Source organism: Phyllobates terribilis, unplaced genomic scaffold, assembly GCF_046119375.1.
Source record: "Phyllobates terribilis strain yellow unplaced genomic scaffold, ASM4611937v1 Scaffold_2__4_contigs__length_985480577, whole genome shotgun sequence".
NCBI lineage: Eukaryota > Metazoa > Chordata > Amphibia > Anura > Dendrobatidae > Phyllobates > Phyllobates terribilis.
Window position 1 is genome coordinate 576549859 of NW_027362762.1, and position 20821 is coordinate 576570679.

A 20821-nucleotide genomic window follows, 5' to 3' on the forward strand; every position below is an offset into this window, starting at 1 on the left:
GTGCTAGCCAGTAACCACATGTTCTCTGCCTCTAGGAATGGCACTAGCCATTAACCTCATGTCTTCTGCATCTAGGAGTGGAGATAGCCAGTAACCACATGTCTTCTGCCTCTAGGAGTTGTGCTAGCCAGTAACCCCATGTATTCTGCCTCTAGTAATGGGGCTGGCCAGAAACCGAACATCTTCAGCCTCTAGGAGAGGGCTAGCCAGTAACCTCATGTTTTCTGCCTCTAGGAGTGGTGCTAGCCAGTAACCACATGTAGTCTGCATCTAGGAGTGGTGCTACCCAGTAACCACATGTAGTCTGCATCTAAGAATGGTGCTAGCCAGTAACCCCATGTCTTCTGCCTCTTAAAGTGGTGCTAGCCAGTACCTATATGTATTCTGCCTCTAGTACTGACGCTAGCTTGTAAGAGCACATCTTCTGCCTCTAGAAGTGATGCTAGCCAGTGTCTCTAGATCTTCTGCCTTTAGGAGTGGTGCTAGCCAGTGACAACATGTAGTCTGCATGTAGTAGTGGTGCTAGCCAGAAACCATATGATCTCTACCTCTTGGACTAGTACTATCCAGTAACCTCAGATCTTCTGCCTCTAGGAGTGTTGCTAGCTAGTAAGTGCATGCCTTCTGCCTCTAGGAGTGATGCTAGCCATTAACCCCATGTATTCTGCTTCCAGGAGTGATGCTAGCCATTAACCCCATGTATTCTGCCTCTAGGAGTGATGCTAGCCAGTAACCCCATGTATTCTGCCACAAGGAGTGGTGCTAGCCAGTAACCCCATGTATTCTGCCTCTAGGAGTGATTCTAGCCAGTAACCTCATGTATTCTGCCTCTAGAAGTGATGCTAGCCAGTAACCCATGTATGCTGACTCTAGGAGTGGTGGTAGCCTGTAACAACATGTAGTCTGCATTTAGGAGTGGTGCTAGCCAGTATTCCCATGTCTTCTTTCTCTAGGAGTGGTGCTATCCAGTAAACCCATGTATTCTGCCTCTGCGAGTGATGGTAGCCAGTAACCTCATGTAGTACGCATCTAGGAGTGGTGGTAGCCAGTAACCCCTTGTCTTCTGACTCTAGGAGTGGTGCTAGCCAGTAACCCCATGTCTTCTGCCTCTAGGAGAGGTGATAGCCAGTAACCTGATGAACTCTGCCTCTAGGAATACCACTAGCCAGTTTCCTCAAGTCTTCAGCCTCTACGAGTGATGTTAACCAGTAACTCCAAGTATTGTGCCTCTAGAAGTGATGCTATCCAGTAAATCCATGTATTCTGCCTCTAGGAGTGATGCAGACTACATGAAGTCACTGGCTAGCATCACTCCTAATGGCAGAATATATGGCCTTACTGGCTTGCATCACTCCTAGAGGCAGAACACATGGTGTTACTGGCTAGCACCAATCCTAGAGACAGACCACATGGTATTACTGGTAGCACATTTCCTAGTGGAAGAATACATGGGGTTACTGGCTAGCACCTCTCCTAAAGGCAGAATACATGAATATACTGGCTAGCAACACTCTTAGAAGCAAAAGAAGTACACCTACCGGCTAGCACCATTCCTAGAGGCAGAATACATGGGGTTACTGGCTAGCACCACTCCTAGAGGCAGAAAACATGGGGTTACTGGCTAACCAATCCTAGATGCGGACTACATGTGCTTACTGGCTAGCACCACTAGTATATGCAGACTACATGAGGTTACTGGCTAGCACCACTAGTATATGCAGACTAAATGAGGTTACTGGCTAGCACCACTCCTTGAGGCAGAATACATGTGCTTACTGGCTAGCATCACTGCTAGAGGCAGAATGCACGGGGATACTGGCTAGCACCACTCCTAGATGCAGACTACATGTGGTTACAGGCAGGCACCACTCCTAGAGGCAGCCTACATGGGGTTACTGGCTAGCACCACTCCCAGAGGCAGAACAAATGAGGTTACTGGCGAGCACCACTCCCAGTGGCAGAACACATAGGGTTACTGGCTAGCACCACTCCTAGATGCAGACTACATGAGGTTAATGGCTAGCACAACTCCCAGTGGCAGAATACATGGGGTTACTGGCTAGCACCACTACTAGAGGCAGAATACATGGGGCTTTTGGATAGCATCACTCCTAGAGACAGAATACATGGGGTTGCTGGCTAGCATCACTCCAAGAGGCAGAAGACATGAGGTTACTAGCTAGCACCACTCCTAGATGCAGAATACAGGTGGTTACTGGCTAGCGCCACTCCTAGATGCGGAACACATGTAGTTACTGGCCAGCGCCACTCCTTTATGCAGACTACATGAGTTAACTGGCTAGCATCACTCATAGAGGCAGAATCCATGGGTTTACTGGACAGCACCAAACCTAGAGGCAGAAAACATGGGGTTACTGGCTAGCACCACTCCTATATGCAGATTACATAAGATTACTGGCTAGTATATAGGAGTGGTGCTAGCCAGTAACCCCATGTAGTACGCATCTAGGAGTGGTGCTAGCCATTAACCCCATGTCTTCTGCCTCTAGGAGTGGTGCTATCCAGTAACCCCATGTATTCTGCCTCTAGGAGTGGTGATAGCCGTAACCACATGTACTCTGCCTCAAGGAAAGTCACTAGCCAGGAACCTCATGTTTTCTGCCTCTAGGAGTGGTGCTTGCCAGGAAGCGCACATCTTCTGCCTCTAGGAGTGATCCTAGCCATTAACCCCATGTATTCTTCTTCGAGGAGTAGTGCTAGCCAGTAACCCCATGTATTCTGCCTCTAGGAGTGATGCTAGCAAATAACCCTATGTATTCTACCTCTAGGAGTGATGCTAGCCAGTAACCCCATGTATTCTGCCACTAGGAGTGATGCTGGCCAGGAACCGCATGTAGTCCGCATCTAGGAGTGGTGCTAGCCAGTAACCACATGTCTTCTACCTCTAGGAGTGGTGTTATACAGTAAACCCATGTATTCTGTCTCTAGGAGTGATACTATCCTGTAGCCCCATGTATTCTGCCTCTAGCAATTGTGCTAGCCAATAACCCCATGTATTCTGCCACTTGGAGTTGAGCTAGCCAGTAAACTCATGTAGTCTGCATCTAGGAGTGGTGCTGGCCAGTAACCCAATGTGTTCTGCCTTTTGGAGTGGTGCTAGCCAGAAAGCGTTCGTCTCCTGTCTCCAGGAGTGATGCTAGCCAGTAACCCCATGTATTCTGCTCTAGGAGTGATGCCTGCCAGTAAGGCCATGTGTTCGGCCACTAGGAGTGGTGCTAGCCAGTAAGCACATGTAGTACACATCTAGTAGTGGTGCTAGAAAGTAACCTCATGTATTCTGCCTATAGTAGTGGTTCAAGCTAGTAACCCCACATCTTCTGCCTCTAGGAGTGGTGCTAGCCAGTAAGCTCATGTAGTTTGCATCTTGGAGTGGTGTTAGCCATTAACCTCATGTAGTCTGCAGATAGGAGAGGTGCTAGCCAGTATCCCCATGTATTCTGCCTTTAGGAGTGGTGCTAGCCAGTAGGCGTACGTCTTCTGCCTCTAGGAGGGATGCTAGCCAGAAACCCCATGTATTTTGCCTCTAGGAATGATGATATCCAGTATCCCCATGTATTCTGCCTCTAGGAGTGGTGCTAGCCAATGATTCCCATGAATTCTGCCACTGAGAGTTGTGCTAGCCAGAAACCCCATGTGGTATGCCTCTAGGAGTGGTGCTAGCCATTAACCCCATGTGTTCTGCCTCTAGGAGTGGTGCTAGCCTGTAACCCCATGTATTCTGCTCTAGGAGTGATGCTAGCCAATAAGGCCATGTATTCTGCCACTAGGAGTGGTGCTAGCCAGTAACCGCACGTCTTCTACCTCTAGTAGTGGTGCTACCTAGTAAACACACGTCTTCTGCCTCTAGGAGTGATACTAGCCAGTAACCCCATGTATTCTGCCTCTAGGAGTGGTGCTAACCAGTAATCCCATGTCTTCTGCCTCTAGCAGTGATGCTAGCCAGTAACCACATGTAGTCCGTATCTAGGAGTGGTGCTACCCAGGAACCCCATGTCTTATACCTCTGGAAGTGGTGCTAGCCAGTAACATCATGTAGTCTGCATCTAGGAGTGGTGCTAGCCAGTATCCCCATGTCTTCTGCCTCTAGGAGTGATGCTAGCCAGTAAGCACATATATTCTGCATCTAGGAGTGGTGCAAGCCAGTAACCTCTTTTAGTCTGCATATACTAGTGGTGCTAGCCAGTAACCACATGTAGTCTGCATATTCTAGTGGTGCTAGCCAGTAAGCACATGTAGTCACATCTAGGAGTGGTGTTATCCAGTAACCCCATGTCTTCTGCATATAGGAGTTGTGCTAGCCAGTAACCTCATGTAGTCTGCATATAGGACTGGTGCTAGCCAGTAACCACATGTAGTCCGTATGTAGGAGTGGTGCTACCCAGTAACCCCATTTCTTATAACTAGAATTGGTGCTAGCCAGTAAACCTATGTCTTCTGCCTCTAGGAGTGGTGCTATCCAGTAACCCCATGTATTCTGCCTCTAGCAGTGATGCTAGACATTAACCTCATGTATTCCGCATATAGGAGTGGTTCTAGACAGTATCCTCATGTAGTCTGCATATACTAGTGGTGATAGCCAGTAACCACATGTAGTCCACATCTAGGAGTGGTGCTATCCAGTAACCCCATGTCTTATGCCTTTGGGAGTGGTGCTAGCCAGTAACCTCATGTAGTCTGCATTTAGTAGTGGTGCTAGCCAGTAACCCCATTTCTTCTGCCTCTAGGAGTGGTGCTAGCCAGTAGCCACATGTCTTTTGCCTCTGGGAGTGATAATAGCCAGTAATCACATGTAGTCTGCATCTTGGAGCGGTACAAGCCAGTAGCCCCATTTAGTCTGCATCCAGGAGTGGCGCTAGCCAGTAACCCCAAGTGGTCTGCCTCTAGGAGTGGCGCTAGCCAGTAGCCCCATTTGTTCTGCCTCTAGGAGTGGTGCTAGCCAGGAACTATTTGTCTTCTGCCTCTAGGAGTGGTGCTAGCCAGTAACTCTTTGTCTTCTGCCTCTAGGAGTGGTGATAGCCAGTAACTCTTTGTCTTCTGGCTCTAGGAGTGGTGCTAGCCAGTAATTACATGTATTCTGCCGCTAGGAGTGGTGCTAGCCAGTAAGTACACGTCTTCTGCCTCTAGAAGTGATGCTAGCCAGTAACCCTATGTATTCTTCCTCTAGTAGTGGTGCTTCCCAGTAACCACGTGTAGTCTGCATCTTGGAGTGGTGCTAGCCAGTACCCCCATGTAGTCTGCATCCAGGAATGGTGCTAGCCATTAACCACGAGTATTCTGCATTTAGGAGTGCTGCTAGCCAGTACCCCCATGTATTCTTCCTCTAGTAGTGGTGCTAGCCATTTTTCTCATGTGTTCTGCCTCTAGGAATGGTGCTTGCCATTATCCACAATTAGTCCGCATCTAAGAGTGGTGCTAGCCAGTAACCCCGTGTCTTCTGCCTCTAGAAATGGGGCTAGCCAGTAAAAACATGTATTCTGCCTAGGAGTGAAGTAGCTAGTAAGCGCACATCTTCTCCCTCTAGGAGTGATGGCAGCCATTATCCCCATGTTTCTGCCTTTAGGAGTGGTGCTAGCCAGTAACCGCATGCCTTCTACCTCTAGTAGTGGTGCTAGCCTGTAACCCCATGTATGCTGACTCTAATAGTGCTGCTAGCCAGTAACCACATTTAGTTTGCATCTACGATTGGTGCTAGCCAGTAACCCCATGTATTCTGCCTTTAGGAGTTGTGCTAGCCAGTAAGCGTACATCTTCTGCCTCTAGGAGTGATGCTAGCCAGAAACCCCATGTATTTTGCCTCTAGGAATGATGCTATCCAGTATCCCCATGTATTCTGCCTCTAGGAGTGGTGCTAGCCAATGATTCCCATGAATTCTGCCACTGGGAGTTGTGCTAGCCAGAAACCCCATGGGGTATGCCTCTAGGAGTGGTGCTAGCTATTAACCCCATGTGTTCTGCCTCTAGGAGTGGTGCTAGCCTGTAACCCCATGTATTCTGCTCTAGGAGTGATGCTAGCCAGTAAGGCCATGTATTCTGCCACTAGGAGTGGTGCTAGCTAGTAACCGCACGTCCTCTACCTCTAGTAGTGGTGCTACCTAGTAACCACACGTCTTCTGCCTCTAGGAGTGATGCTAACCAGTAACCCCATGTATTATGCCTCTAGGAGTGGAGCGAACCAGTAACCCCATGTCTTCTGCCTCTAGGAGTGATGCTAGCCTGTAACCACATGTATTCCGTATCTAGCAGTGGTGCTACCCAGGAACCCCATGTCTTATACCTGTGGAAGTGGTGCTAGCCAGTAACATCATGTAGTCTGCATCTAGGAGTGGTGCTAGCCAGTATCCCCATGTCTTCTGCCTCTATAAGTGATGCTAGCCAGTAAGCACATATATTCTGCATCTAGAAGTGGTGCTAGCCAGTAACCTCATTTAGTCTGCATATACTAGTGGTGCTAGCCAGTAACCACATGTAGTCAGCATATTCTAGTGGTGCTAGCCAGTAAGCACATGTAGTCGCATCTAGGAGTGGTGTTAGCCAGTAACCCCATGTCTTCTGCATTTAGGAGTTGTGCTAGCCAGTAACCTCATGTAGTCTGCATATAGGACTGGTGCTAGCCAGTAACCACATGTAGCCCGCATGTAGGAGTGGTGCTACCCAGTAACCCCATTTCTTATAACTAGAATTGGTGCTAGCCAGTAAGCCTATGTCTTCTGCCTCTAGGAGTGGTGCTATCCTGTAACCCCATGTTTTCTTCCTCTAGGAGTGATGCTAGACATTAACCTCATGTATTTCGCATAAAGGAGTGGGTCTAGACAGTATCCTCATGTAGTCTGCATATACTAGTGGTGATAGCCAGTAACCACATGTAGTCCACATCTAGGAGTGGTGCTATCCAGTAACCCCATGTCTTATGCCTCTGGGGGTGGTGCTAGCCAGTAACCTCATGTAGTCTGCATTTAGTAGTGGTGCTAGCCAGTAACCCCATTTCTTCTGCCTCTAGGAGTGGTGATAGCCAGCAGCCACACGTCTTTTGCATCTAGGAGTGATAATAGCCAGTAATCACATCTTGGAGTGGTGCTAGCCAGTAATCCCCATTTAGTCTGCATCCAGGATTGGCGCTAGCCAGTAACCCCAAGTGTTCTGCCTCTAGGAGTGGCGCTAGCCAGTAACCCCATTTGTTCTGCCTCTAGGAGTGGTGCTAGCCAGTAACTCTTTGTCTTCTGCCTCTAGGAGTGGTGCTAGCCAGTAACTCTTTGTCTTCTGCCTCTAGGAGTGGTGATAGCCAGTAACTCTTTGTTTTCTGGCTCTAGGATTGGTGCTAGCAAGTAACTACATGTATTCTGCCGCTAGGAGTGGTGCTAGCCAGTAAGTTCACATCTTCTGCCTCTAGAAGTGATGTTAGCTAGTAACCCTATGTATTCTGCCTCTAGTAGTGGTGCTTCCCAGTAACCACGTGTAGTCTGCATCTTGGAGTGGTGCTAGCCATTACCCCCATGTATTCTGCATCCAAGAGTGGTGCTAGCCATTAACCACAAGTACTCTGCATTTAGGAGTGCTGCTAGCCAGTACCCCCATGTATTCTTCCTCTAGTATTGGTGCTAGTCATTAGCCCCATGTGTTCTGCCCCTAGGAATGGTGCTTGCCATTATCCACAATTAGTCCGCATCTAAGAGTGGTGCTAGCCAGTGACCCCGTGTCTTCTGCCTCTAGAAATGGGGCTAGCCAGTAAAAACATGTATTCTGCCCAGGAGTAATGTAGCTATTAAGCACACGTCTTCTCCCTCTAGGAGTGATGGTAGCCATTATCCCCATGTCTTCTGCTTTTAGGAGTGGTGCTAGCCAGTAACCGCATGCCTTCTACGTCTAGTAGTGGTGCTAGCCAGTAACCCCATGTATGCTGTCTCTAATAGTGCTGCTAGCCAGTAACCACATGCAGTTTGCATCTAGGAGTGGTGCTAGCCAATAACCCCATGTCTTCTGCCTTTAGAAATGGTGCTAGCCAGTAACCACATGCATTCTGCCTCTAGGAGTGATGTAGCTAGTAAGCGCACGTCTTGTGCCTCTAGGAGTGCTGCTAGCCAGTAACCACATGCAGTATGCATCTAGGAGTGGTGCTAACCAGTTTGCGCAAGTCTTCTGCCTCCAGGAGTGATGATAGCCAGTAATCACATGTACTCTGGCTCATTTATGCGGGGGCATTAATGCATATAGCATTTATGCATACTTTATTGTAGTGCCGTAGTTTATCAAAGTGCTTCGGCAGTTAGATATGGCAGTTCTAATATTCATCTTATTTCTTTTCTTACAGGTATATATATCTCACGCCTCTGCTCCATGTTATCTCTTCTGAAATCTACATTATATCTCCATGTTATTTACAATGCTCTGCAGCTAATAACTGGTATATATATATATATATATATATATATATATATATATATATATAATTCATCTACTTTGTTTAATCCATGATACTTTAAGGTCTTCACATTTACTTTAACAGTTTATGATCCAGGTTGAGTTGCCAGTCTGTTATTTTTTTCTGCAGTTTTATAGTCTCCTGTTAAGCTAGTTGATTGATTGCTAACTAGTTAAATCTGTGTAGATCTAAGCAGATTCGTCCATATATATTGAGACATAGTCAAGGGGCAGCATTTATGCGGGGGCATTTATGCATACTTAATCGAAGTGCCAGAGTTTATCAAAGTGCCTCGGCAGATAGATATGGCAGTTGGACAGGGCAGGAGACAGGTAAGACATGCAAGACAATTAAACAAACTTGCTTCCAGGTCATCTGTTTTGCAAACAGTATTCACCATTTGTATTTGTGCCATTTACTTTCTGACTAGAGATGAGCGTTGTTCTACTCGAACTGTTCGCCAATCTCAAATTCGAGCTGTTTTGGGCGGTGTTCGAGCCGTTCGGCGAACACGAACAATTTGAGTAAAATTCGGCTGTTCGAGGTTATGTTCGATAACTGTTCGTGCACCAAAATCATAACTGGATTTTTTCTCAGTAATGATGAAAATTAATGTTAATACGCAGTTTGAGTGTACAGCGGGGTGGGGGGAGGGGCAGGGGATGGATCTCTGCAGGAACAATGAAGATCTCCATTTTTTTTTCTCTTTCCCGCATTTGCAGTGGGGAGGTGCAATCTGTCAGCCTATCAGCAGCGCACACACGGAGCGAAGTGCTTTTTTTCACACAAGCAAGGGCATGTGTCATTGGCAGTGTATGTCACATGTCCTTGCCCTATAAGACCAAGCCATTTTCCCCGTCGCCACCATTTTCTCACTGCTGCAGCTGCGTGTTAGACGGCACCGCTGTTGCTGTGTGCGCTATACCTTGTTAATTTCAAGCCAATTTTCGCACAAATATACAGATAGCTTGGGAGTAGGGAATAGTTATGATTGCAGTCCTTTTAAGGACTAGGTTACAGCATTTCCTACGACTTTTATCATGGAGGTCTGTGCTCTTAAATAGATAGGTTGTGGGAGTAAAGACTAATTGTAATTGGAGTCCTTTTCAGGACTAGGTTACATGAGTTCCTATCAGTTTTTGCCAGGCAGGTCTGTGCCAGTGCTGTGCAAGTTTTTTTCACAGCATTTGGCTGAATCTAGCAAAGCTAATCCTTTTTGGCCTATTGCAGAGTGTGTTAGTCAGTGGAGTAGCCTATCTGTGTTGCAAGATATACCACCTGTGTATAGAATACCAATTTTTTTACTGCACCTAGTGAAGTAAAATCTTTTGGGCATAGCATCATTCTATTAGTCCATCTATACTGACCTCCATCAGGTTGCAAACTGAATAAAAAAATTTTTCTACATCTAGCTCTGAAAAAATATTTGGGCTTCTAGCGGTGTGTGGGACTTGGTCTATTAGTCCATCTATACTGACCTCCATCAGGTTGCAAATTAAAAATATTTTTTTTCTGCATCTAGCTCTGAAAAAATATTTGGGCTTCTAGCAGTGTGTGGGACTTGGTCTATTAGTCCATCTATACTGACCTCCATCAGGTTGCAAATTGAATAAAAAAAATTTCTGCATCTAGCTCTGAAAAAATATTTGGGCTTCTAGCAGTGTGTGGGACTTGGTCTATTAGTCCATCCATACTGACCTCCATCAGGTTGCAAATTAAAAATAATTTTTTTCTTCATTTAGCTCTGAAAAAATATTTGGGCTTCTAGCAGTGTGTGGGACTTGTTCTATTAGTCCTTCTATACTGACCTCCAGCAGGTTGCAAATTGAATATAATTTTTTTCTGCATCTAGCTGTGAAAAAATATTTGGGCTTCTAGCAGTGTGTGGGACTTGGTCTATTAGTCCATCTATACTGACCTCCATCAGGTTGCAAATTAAAAATAATTTTTTTCTGCATCTAGCTCTGAAAAAATATTTGGGCTTCTAGCAGTGTGTGGGACTTGGTCTATTAGTCCATCTATACTGACCTCCATCAGGTTGCAAACTGAATATATTTTTTTCTGCATCTACCGCTGAAAAAATATTCGGCTTCTAGCTGTGTGTGGGACTTGTTGTATTAGTCCATCTATACTGACCTCCATCAGGTTGCAAACTGAATATATTTTTTTCTGAATCTACCTCTGAAAAAATATTGGGCTTCTAGCTGTGTGTGGGTCTTGTTCTATTAATCCATCTATACTGACCTTCATCAGGTTGCAAACTGAATATAATTTTTTTCTGCATCTAGCTCTGAAAAAATATTTGGGCTTCTAGCGGTGTGTGGGACTTGGTCTATTAGTCCATCTATACTGACCTCCATCAGGTTGCAAATTAAAAATAATTTTTTTCTTCATTTAGCTCTGAAAAAATATTTGGGCTTCTAGCAGTGTGTGGGACTTGTTCTATTAGTCCTTCTATACTGACCTCCAGCAGGTTGCAAATTGAATATAATTTTTTTCTGCATCTAGCTCTGAAAAAATATTTGGGCTTGTAGCGGTGTGTGGGACTTGGTCTATTAGTCCATCTATACTGACCTCCATCAGGTTGCAAACTGAATATATTTTTTTCTGCATCTACCTCTGAAAAAATATTCGGCTTCTAGCTGTGTGTGGGACTTGTTGTATTAGTCCATCTATACTGACCTCCATCAGGTTGCAAACTGAATATATTTTTTTCTGCATCTACCTCTGAAAAAATATTCGGCTTCTAGCTGTGTGTGGGACTTGTTGTATTAGTCCATCTATACTGACCTCCATCAGGTTGCAAATTCAAAATAATTTTTTTCTGCATCTAACCCAGCCAATAGTTTTGGCCTAATACCACAGTTTGGCCACTCAGCTCTGCTCGGTTACCATCCATTGTTTTTTTATGCAAACAACTCCAGAGTTGTGAATTAGTTAACCACCAAAATGAGTGGAAAAAGGCCTGCTGCTGGTGGAAAGGGGAATAGGCGTGTTGGGAAGGGGAAAAAAGGTTGTGTCCGTGGGGTAGGTGCAGAAGAAAGACCATCTTCCAGCCAAACTAAAATGTCTACTTCTTTTAGCGGACAATGTGATAAGATCCCTTTCTTACGGCCACGCCAATCGCTACAAATTCCAGATGAGGCACAAAAACAGCAGGTGCTTCAACGGATATCAAGTGCTCCTTTAAGTGGGCTCTCCTCCACATCAACTTCAACATCACAAATACTCCAGTCCTCAAAGGTGTCACCCAAATCGCACTTGCTTCCTCACAGCTCCCAAATCTCCAGCTGCCCATCTGAGTATGAGGTAGAACAGATGGTTGAGTCTGCAGAGCTGTTTACTCATACTATAGCCTGGGAATCAGAGGTCGACTCCAGCGCTTCTGTGAATCCAGACGAGGAAATGATCTGCACTGATGCCCAGAATCTTTATGAGTCGGATCCAGGACCAGACGCAGAAGGTTCTGACCATAATGTAGACCCTCATTCCCAAACTGTAACTCCTGTTGGTGGAGACAATGAGGAAGACGATGATAAGACTCAAATACCTGATTGGAGCGACAACTTTAGTTTTTTGTCAGGGCAGGAACAGGTTGGCTCTGAGGACGACGGGTGTGATAACGCACAGGGTGATGATGATGAGGTCGGAGATCCCACTTACTGTCAACCCACAGTCAGCCAAGAGATGAGGTCAGCAGAGGAGGTGGAGGAAGATGCTAGTGACGACGAGGTCAGGTTGCGCCTTCCTGGACAGAGACGTAGTACTGGAAGCACGTCAACAACTGCATCCTCAAACACAACTCTGCCTCTCACCACAAGTCGTGGTGGCTCTTCAGGTCGCATGGGTGCTAAGCCTTGCATAGCCTGGGCATTTTTTCAGATCGATAAAGATGACCCAACTCGTGTTATCTGTAACATTTGTCAGCAAAAGCTAAGTAGAGGCCAAAAAATACATAGTTTGAGTACTTCATGCATGAACCGGCACATGGACATGAAGCATAAGTTGCAGTGGGAAGCTCAGTGTGCTACAATGCGGCCTAGCCGGCCGGGCCAACCGCCGTCTGCCATATCTTGTGCATCCGCGGCCTCTTCATCCTCTGTGACTGGGGGGACAGCAGTCACACCTGTTTTGGGGCGCAGACCTGCCACCTCTTTACCTGCAACAGCCAGCGTGATTGGCAGGTCATCATTTTCTTTGGAGGTGGTAACACCAGCTGGTGTTGAGCGCTGTCCGACATCGATAGCACCACCTTTGGATCAAGACAACCTAACATGTCCCCCTGCATCTTCCTCACAGACCGGCAGTTTGCCGGGGACACACTTATCAACCCCGTCTAAGCACAATAGCCAGCCCTCGGTCCCTCAGATGTGGACAAGTAAAAGACCTTTTCCTCCTAGCCATGAGAAAGCTAAGAGGTTGAATTTCACCATCTGCAAGCTCTTGGCTACAGAAATGCTGCCTTTCCGCCTGGTGGACACAGAGGATTTTCGAGACCTTATGTCCGTCGCAGTGCCCCAGTACCAGATGCCCAGTCGGCACTACTTCTCAAAGAAAGGTGTGCCTGCGCTCCACCAGCATGTCGCACACAACATCACCGCTTCTTTGAGAAACTCTGTGTGTGACAGGGTGCATTTCACCACAGACACTTGGACGAGTAGGCATGGACAGGGGCGTTACATGTCGCTGACTGGGCACTGGGTAACTATGGTGACAGCAGGACAAGGGGCTGCTGTCCAAGTCTTGCCGTCCCCACGAGTTGTGCGTCAATCCTCTTTATGTCAAAGTTCCTCCACTGCTTCTGCCTCCTCAACCTCCTCTCGGTCTTCCACCTGCACCCAAAGCCTGTCTGGTCATGCCACAAGCTTTCTAACTGCGCAGAAGGGATCCTGCACACCTCCTTACTATGCTGGCAGTAGGGCTCAACGTCATCAGGCGGTTTTTACATTGAAATGTCTGGGAAATGTGAGTCACACAGCTGAGGAGTTGTGGTCAGCTCTGGAGAACCAATTTCATGAATGGTTGTCTCCACTGGACCTGAAACCAGGGAAGGCCGTGTGCGACAATGCTGCAAACCTGGGTGCGGCCCTTCGCCGGGGCAATGTCACACACGTGCCTTGTATGGCTCACGTGTTGAACCTGGTTGTCCAGCAATTTTTAGCCCACTATCCCAGACTAGATGGCCTTCTGCAGAGGGCACGGTCGCTGTGTGCTCACTTCCGCCGTTCGCATCCCGCAGCTCAGCGACTTACATCTCTACAGAAGTGGTTGGGCCTGCCACTTCACCGGCTAAAATGCGATGTGCCTACCCGGTGGAATTCAACTCTGCACATGTTGCAGCGACTGTGGCAGCACCGACAAGCCCTGGTGCAATACGTTCTGACGTATAGCCTGGGCCAACGAGATTCAGAGGTGGGGCAAATCACGCTGGAGGAGTGGTCTCAGATCAGGGACCTATGCACCCTTCTGCACAGTTTTGAAATGGCGACGAAGATGTTTAGTGCTGACGATGCCATTATCAGCATGACTATTATGGTGATTTACATGCTGGAGCACATGTTAAACAGAATTCGGAGTCAGGTGGTGGCACAAGAGGAGGTGGAGGAAGTAGAGGAGGAGGAGTTGTATGCGGAAGGGCTAACATCTGCAAGGTCCAGACGGTCGGCAGCACCAAGGCGGCAGGCATGTGAAGGTGGGGGAGATGATTTTACCAGGGCGCATGGTAGCAGCCAAACTAGTGAGGAAGGTGCAGGAGCCCAGGAAGAAGTGGAGGACGAACTGATGGAAGACTCATCAGATGAGGGAGACCTTGATCACATTTCTGTTGTGCGAGGTTGGGGGGAGAGGACAGAGGAAGGAAGCATGATTGTTACCTCGCCACCAACACAACAGGGACTTGGTGCTCCTGGATGCGCAATACACATGAGTGCCTTCTTGCTGCACTACCTGCAACATGACCCTCGAATTGTGAGAATTAGAAATAATCCTGACTACTGGGTTGCCACACTGTTAGATCCCCGGTACAAAAGTAAATTTGCAGAAATTATTCCTGCCATAGAAAGGGATGCACGCATGCAGGAGTATCAGCAGAGACTGTTGCAGAATCTTACATGTGCTTTTCCACAAAATACCAGTGGTGCTCGTAGTGAATCTCACAGTTCCAACTTGCCAACCGTGGGACCGTCAAGTGTTCAGCACTCAAACCGTAACAGAACCACAGTATCTGCTGGTAACATCAATTTTGCGGAATCATTTCACCACTTTTTTAGCCCATCCTTTGCAAGGCCACAGGAGACAAGAAGTCTGACACATAGTCAACGCCTAGAGACGATGGTACAGGAGTATCTCCAAGTAAACATTGAAGCCACGACTGTGTCACTGGACCCTTGCTCTTTTTGGGCTTCCAATCTGGATAAATGGCCGGAGCTAGCCACTAGAGATGAGCGTTGTTCTACTCGAACTGTTCGCCAATCTCAAATTCGAGCTGTTTTGGGCGGTGTTCGAGCCGGTCGGCGAACACGAACAATTTCAGAAAAATTCGGCTGTTCGAGGTTATGTTCGATAACTGTTCGTGCACCAAAATCATAACTGGATTTTTTCTCAGTAATGATGAAAATTAATGTTAATACGCAGTTTGAGTGTACAGCGGGGCGGGGGGAGGGGCAGGGGATGGATCTCTGCAGGAACAATGAAGATCTCCATTTTTTTTTCTCTTTCCCGCATTTGCAGTGGGGAGGTGCAATCTGTCAGCCTATCAGCAGCGCACACACGGAGCGAAGTGCTTTTTTTCACACAAGCAAGGGCATGTGTGATTGGCAGTGTATGTCACATGTCCTTGCCCTATAAGACCAAGCCATTTTCCCCGTCGCCACCATTTTCTCACTGCTGCAGCTGCGTGTTAGATGGCACCGCTGTTGCTGTGTGCGCTATACCTTGTTAATTTCAAGCCAATTTTAGCACAAATATAAAGATAGCTTGGGAGTAGGGAATAGTTGTGATTGCAGTCCTTTTAAGGACTAGGTTACAGCATTTCCTACGACTTTTATCAAGCAGGTCTGTGCTCTTAAATAGATAGATTGTGGGAGTAAAGACTAATTGTAATTGGAGTCCTTTTCAGGACTAGGTTACATGAGTTCCTATCAGTTTTTGCCAGGCAGGTCTGTGCCAGTGCTGTGCAAGGTTTTTTCACAGCATTTGGCTGAATCTAGCAAAGCTAATCCTTTTTGGCCTATTGCAGAGTGTGTTAGTCAGTGGAGTAGCCTATCTGTGTTGCAAGATATACCACCTGTGTATAGAATACCAATTTTTTTACTGCACCTAGTGAACTAAAATCTTTTGGGCATAGCATCATTCTATTAGTCCATCTATACTGACCTCCATCAGGTTGCAAACTGAATATAATTTTTTTCTGCATCTAGCTCTGAAAAAATATTTGGGCTTCTAGCAGTGTGTGGGACTTTGTCTATTAGTCCATCTATACTGACCTCCATCAGGTTGCAAATTAAAAATAATTTTTTTCTTCATTTAGCTCTGAAAAAATATTTGGGCTTCTAGCAGTGTGTGGGACTTGTTCTATTAGTCCTTCTATACTGACCTCCAGCAGGTTGCAAATTGAATATAATTTTTTTCTGCATCTAGCTCTGAAAAAATATTTGGGCTTCTAGCGGTGTGTGGGACTTGGTCTATTAGTCCATCTATACTGACCTCCATCAGGTTGCAAATTAAAAATAATTTTTTTCTGCATCTAGCTCTGAAAAAATATTTGGGCTTCTAGCAGTGTGTGGGACTTGGTCTATTAGTCCATCTATACTGACCTCCATCAGGTTGCAAATTAAAAATAATTTTTTTCTTCATTTAGCTCTGAAAAAATATTTGGGCTTCTAGCTGTGTGTGGGACTTGTTCTATTAGTCCTTCTATACTGACCTCCAGCAGGATGCAAATTGAAAATAATTTTTTTCTGCATCTAGCTCTGAAAAAATATTTGGGCTTCTAGCGGTGTGTGGGACTTGGTCTATTAGTCCATCTATACTGACCTCCATCAGGTTGCAAATTAAAAATAATTTTTTTCTGCATCTAGCTCTGAAAAAATATTTGGGCTTCTAGCAGTGTGTGGGACTTGGTCTATTAGTCCATCTATACTGACCTCCATCAGGTTGCAAATTGAATAAAAAAATTTTCTGCATCTAGCTCTGAAAAAATATTTGGGCTTCAAGCGGTGTGTGGGACTTGGTCTATTAGTCCATCTATACTGACCTCCATCAGGTTGCAAATTAAAATTATTTTTTTTCTGCATCTAGCTCTGAAAAAATATTTGGGCTTCTAGCAGTGTGTGGGACTTGGTCTATTAGTCCATTTATACTGACCTCCATCAGGTTGCAAATTAAAAATAATTTTTTTCTTCATTTAGCTCCGAAAAAATATTTGGGCTTCTAGCAGTGTGTGGGACTTGTTCTATTAGTCCTTCTATACTGACCTCCAGCAGGTTGCAAATTGAATATAACTTTTTTCTGCATCTAGCTCTGAAAAAATATTTGGGCTTCTAGCGGTGTGTGGGACTTGGTCTATTAGTCAATCTATACTGACCTCCATCAGGTTGCAAATTAAAAATAATTTTTTTCTGCATCTAGCTCTGAAAAAATATTTGGGCTTCTAGCAGTGTGTGGGACTTGGTCTATTAGTCCATCTATACTGACCTCCATCAGGTTGCAAATTAAAAATAATTTTTTTCTTCATTTAGCTCTGAAAAAATATTTGGGCTTCTAGCAGTGTGTGGGACTTGTTCTATTAGTCCTTCTATACTGACCTCCAGCAGGTTGCAAATTGAATATAATTTTTTTCTGCATCTAGCTCTGAAAAAATATTTGGGCTTCTAGCGGTGTCTGGGACTTGGTCTATTAGTCCATCTATACTGACCTCCATCAGGTTGCAAATTAAAAATAATTTTTTTCTGCATCTAGCTCTGAAAAAATATTTGGGCTTCTAGCAGTGTGTGGGACTTGGTCTATTAATCCATCTATACTGACCTCCATCAGGTTGCAAATTGAATAAAAAAATTTTCTGCATCTAGCTCTGAAAAAATATTTGGGCTTCTAGCGGTGTGTGGGACTTGGTCTATTAGTCCATCTATACTGACCTACATCAGGTTGCAAATTAAAAATAATTTTTTTCTGCATCTAGCTCTGAAAAAATATTTGGGCTTCTAGCAGTGTGTGGGACTTGGTCTATTAGTCCATCTATACTGACCTCCATCAGGTTGCAAATTGAATAAAAAAATTTTCTGCATCTAGCTCTATAAAAATATTTGGGCTTCTAGCAGTGTGTGGGACTTGGTCTATTAGTCCATCTATACTGACCTCCATCAGGTTGCAAATTAAAAATAATTTTTTTCTTCATTTAGCTCTGAAAAAATATTTGGGCTTCTAGCAGTGTGTGGGACTTGTTCTATTAGTCCTTCTATACTGACCTCCAGCAGGTTGCAAATTGAATATAATTTTTTTCTGCATCTAGCTCTGAAAAAATATTTGGGCTTCTAGCGGTGTGTGGGACTTGGTCTATTAGTCAATCTATACTGACCTCCATCAGGTTGCAAATTAAAAATAATTTTTTTCTGCATCTAGCTCTGAAAAAATATTTGGGCTTCTAGCAGTGTGTGGGACTTGGTCTATTAGTCCATCTATACTGACCTCCATCAGGTTGCAAATTGAATAAAAAAATTTTCTGCATCTAGCGCTGAAAAAATATTTGGGCTTCTAGCGGTGTGTGGGACTTGGTCTATTAGTCCATCTATACTGACCTCCATCAGGTTGCAAATTAAAAATAATTTTTTTCTGCATCTAGCTCTGAAAAAATATTTGGGCTTCTAGCAGTGTGTGGGACTTGGTCTATTAGTCCATCTATACTGACCTCCATCAGGTTGCAAATTGAATAAAAAATTTTTCTGCATCTAGCTCTGAAAAAATATTTGGGCTTCTAGCAGTGTGTGGGACTTGGTCTATTAGTCCATCTATACTGACCTCCATCAGGTTGCAAATTAAAAATAATTTTTTTCTTCATTTAGCTCTGAAAAAATATTTGGGCTTCTAGCAGTGTGTTGGACTTGTTCTATTAGTCCTTCTATACTGACCTCCAGCAGGTTGCAAATTGAATATAATTTTTTTCTGCATCTAGCTCTGAAAAAATATTTGGGCTTCTAGCGGTGTGTGGGACTTGGTCTATTAGTCCATCTATACTGACCTCCATCAGGTTGCAAATTAAAAATAATTTTTTTCTGCATCTAGCTCTGAAAAAATATTTGGGCTTCTAGCAGTGTGTGGGACTTGGTCTATTAGTCCATCTATACTGACCTCCATCAGGTTGCAAATTAAAAATAATTTTTTTCTTCATTTAGCTCTGAAAAAATATTTGGGCTTCTAGCAGTTGTGGGACTTGTTCTATTAGTCCTTCTATACTGACCTCCAGCAGGTTGCAAATTGAATATAACTTTTTTCTGCATCTAGCTCTGAAAAAATATTTGGGCTTCTAGCGGTGTGTGGGACTTGGTCTATTAGTCAATCTATACTGACCTCCATCAGGTTGCAAATTAAAAATAATTTTTTTCTGCATCTAGCTCTGAAAAAATATTTGGGCTTCTAGCAGTGTGTGGGACTTGGTCTATTAGTCCATCTATACTGACCTCCATCAGGTTGCAAATTAAAAATAATTTTTTTCTTCATTTAGCTCTGAAAAAATATTTGGGCTTCTAGCAGTGTGTGGGACTTGTTCTATTAGTCCTTCTATACTGACCTCCAGCAGGTTGCAAATTGAATATAATTTTTTTCTGCATCTAGCTCTGAAAAAATATTTGGGCTTCTAGCGGTGTCTGGGACTTGGTCTATTAGTCCATCTATACTGACCTCCATCAGGTTGCAAATTAAAAATAATTTTTTTCTGCATCTAGCTCTGAAAAAATATTTGGGCTTCTAGCAGTGTGTGGGACTTGGTCTATTAGTCCATCTATACTGACCTCCATCAGGTTGCAAATTGAATAAAAAAATTTTCTGCATCTAGCTCTATAAAAATATTTGGGCTTCTAGCAGTGTGTGGGACTTGGTCTATTAGTCCATCTATACTGACCTCCATCAGGTTGCAAATTAAAAATAATTTTTTTCTTCATTTAGCTCTGAAAAAATATTTGGGCTTCTAGCAGTGTGTGGGACTTGTTCTATTAGTCCTTCTATACTGACCTCCAGCAGGTTGCAAATTGAATATAATTTTTTTCTGCATCTAGCTCTGAAAAAATATTTGGGCTTCTAGCGGTGTGTGGGACTTGGTCTATTAGTCAATCTATACTGACCTCCATCAGGTTGCAAATTAAAAATAATTTTTTTCTGCATCTAGCTCTGAAAAAATATTTGGGCTTCTAGCAGTGTGTGGGACTTGGTCTATTAGTCCATCTATACTGACCTCCATCAGGTTGCAAATTGAATAAAAAAAATTTCTGCATCTAGCGCTGAAAAAATATTTGGGCTTCTAGCGGTGTGTGGGACTTGGTCTATTAGTCCATCTATACTGACCTCCATCAGGTTGCAAATTAAAAATAATTTTTTTCTGCATCTAGCTCTGAAAAAATATTTGGGCTTCTAGCAGTGTGTGGGACTTGGTCTATTAGTCCATCTATACTGACCTCCATCAGGTTGCAAATTGAATAAAAAAATTTTCTGCATCTAGCTCTGAAAAAATATTTGGGCTTCTAGCAGTGTGTGGGACTTGGTCTATTAGTCCATCTATACTGACCTCCATCAGGTTGCAAATTAAAAATAATTTTTTTCTTCATTTAGCTCTGAAAAAATATTTGGGCTTCTAGCAGTGTGTTGGACTTGTTCTATTAGTCCTTCTATACTGACCTCCAGCAGGTTGCAAATTGAATATAATTTTTTTCTGCATCTAGCTCTGAAAAAATATTTGGGCTTCTAGCGGTGTGTGGGACTTGGTCTATTAGTCCATCTATACTGACCTCCATCAGGTTGCAAATTAAAAATAATTTTTTTCTGCATCTAGCTCTGAAAAAATATTTGGGCTTCTAGCAGTGTGTGGGACTTGGTCTATTAGTCCATCTATACTGACCTCCATCAGGTTGCAAATTAAAAATAATTTTTTTCTTCATTTAGCTCTGAAAAAATATTTGGGCTTCTAGCAGTTGTGGGACTTGTTCTATTAGTCCTTCTATACTGACCTCCAGCAGGTTGCAAATTGAATATAATTTTTTTCTGCATCTAGCTCTGAAAAAATATTTGGGCTTCTAGCGGTGTGTGGGGCTTGGTCTATTAGTCCATCTATACTGACCTCCATCAGGTTGCAAATTAAAAATAATTTTTTTCTGCATCTAGCTCTGAAAAAATATTTGG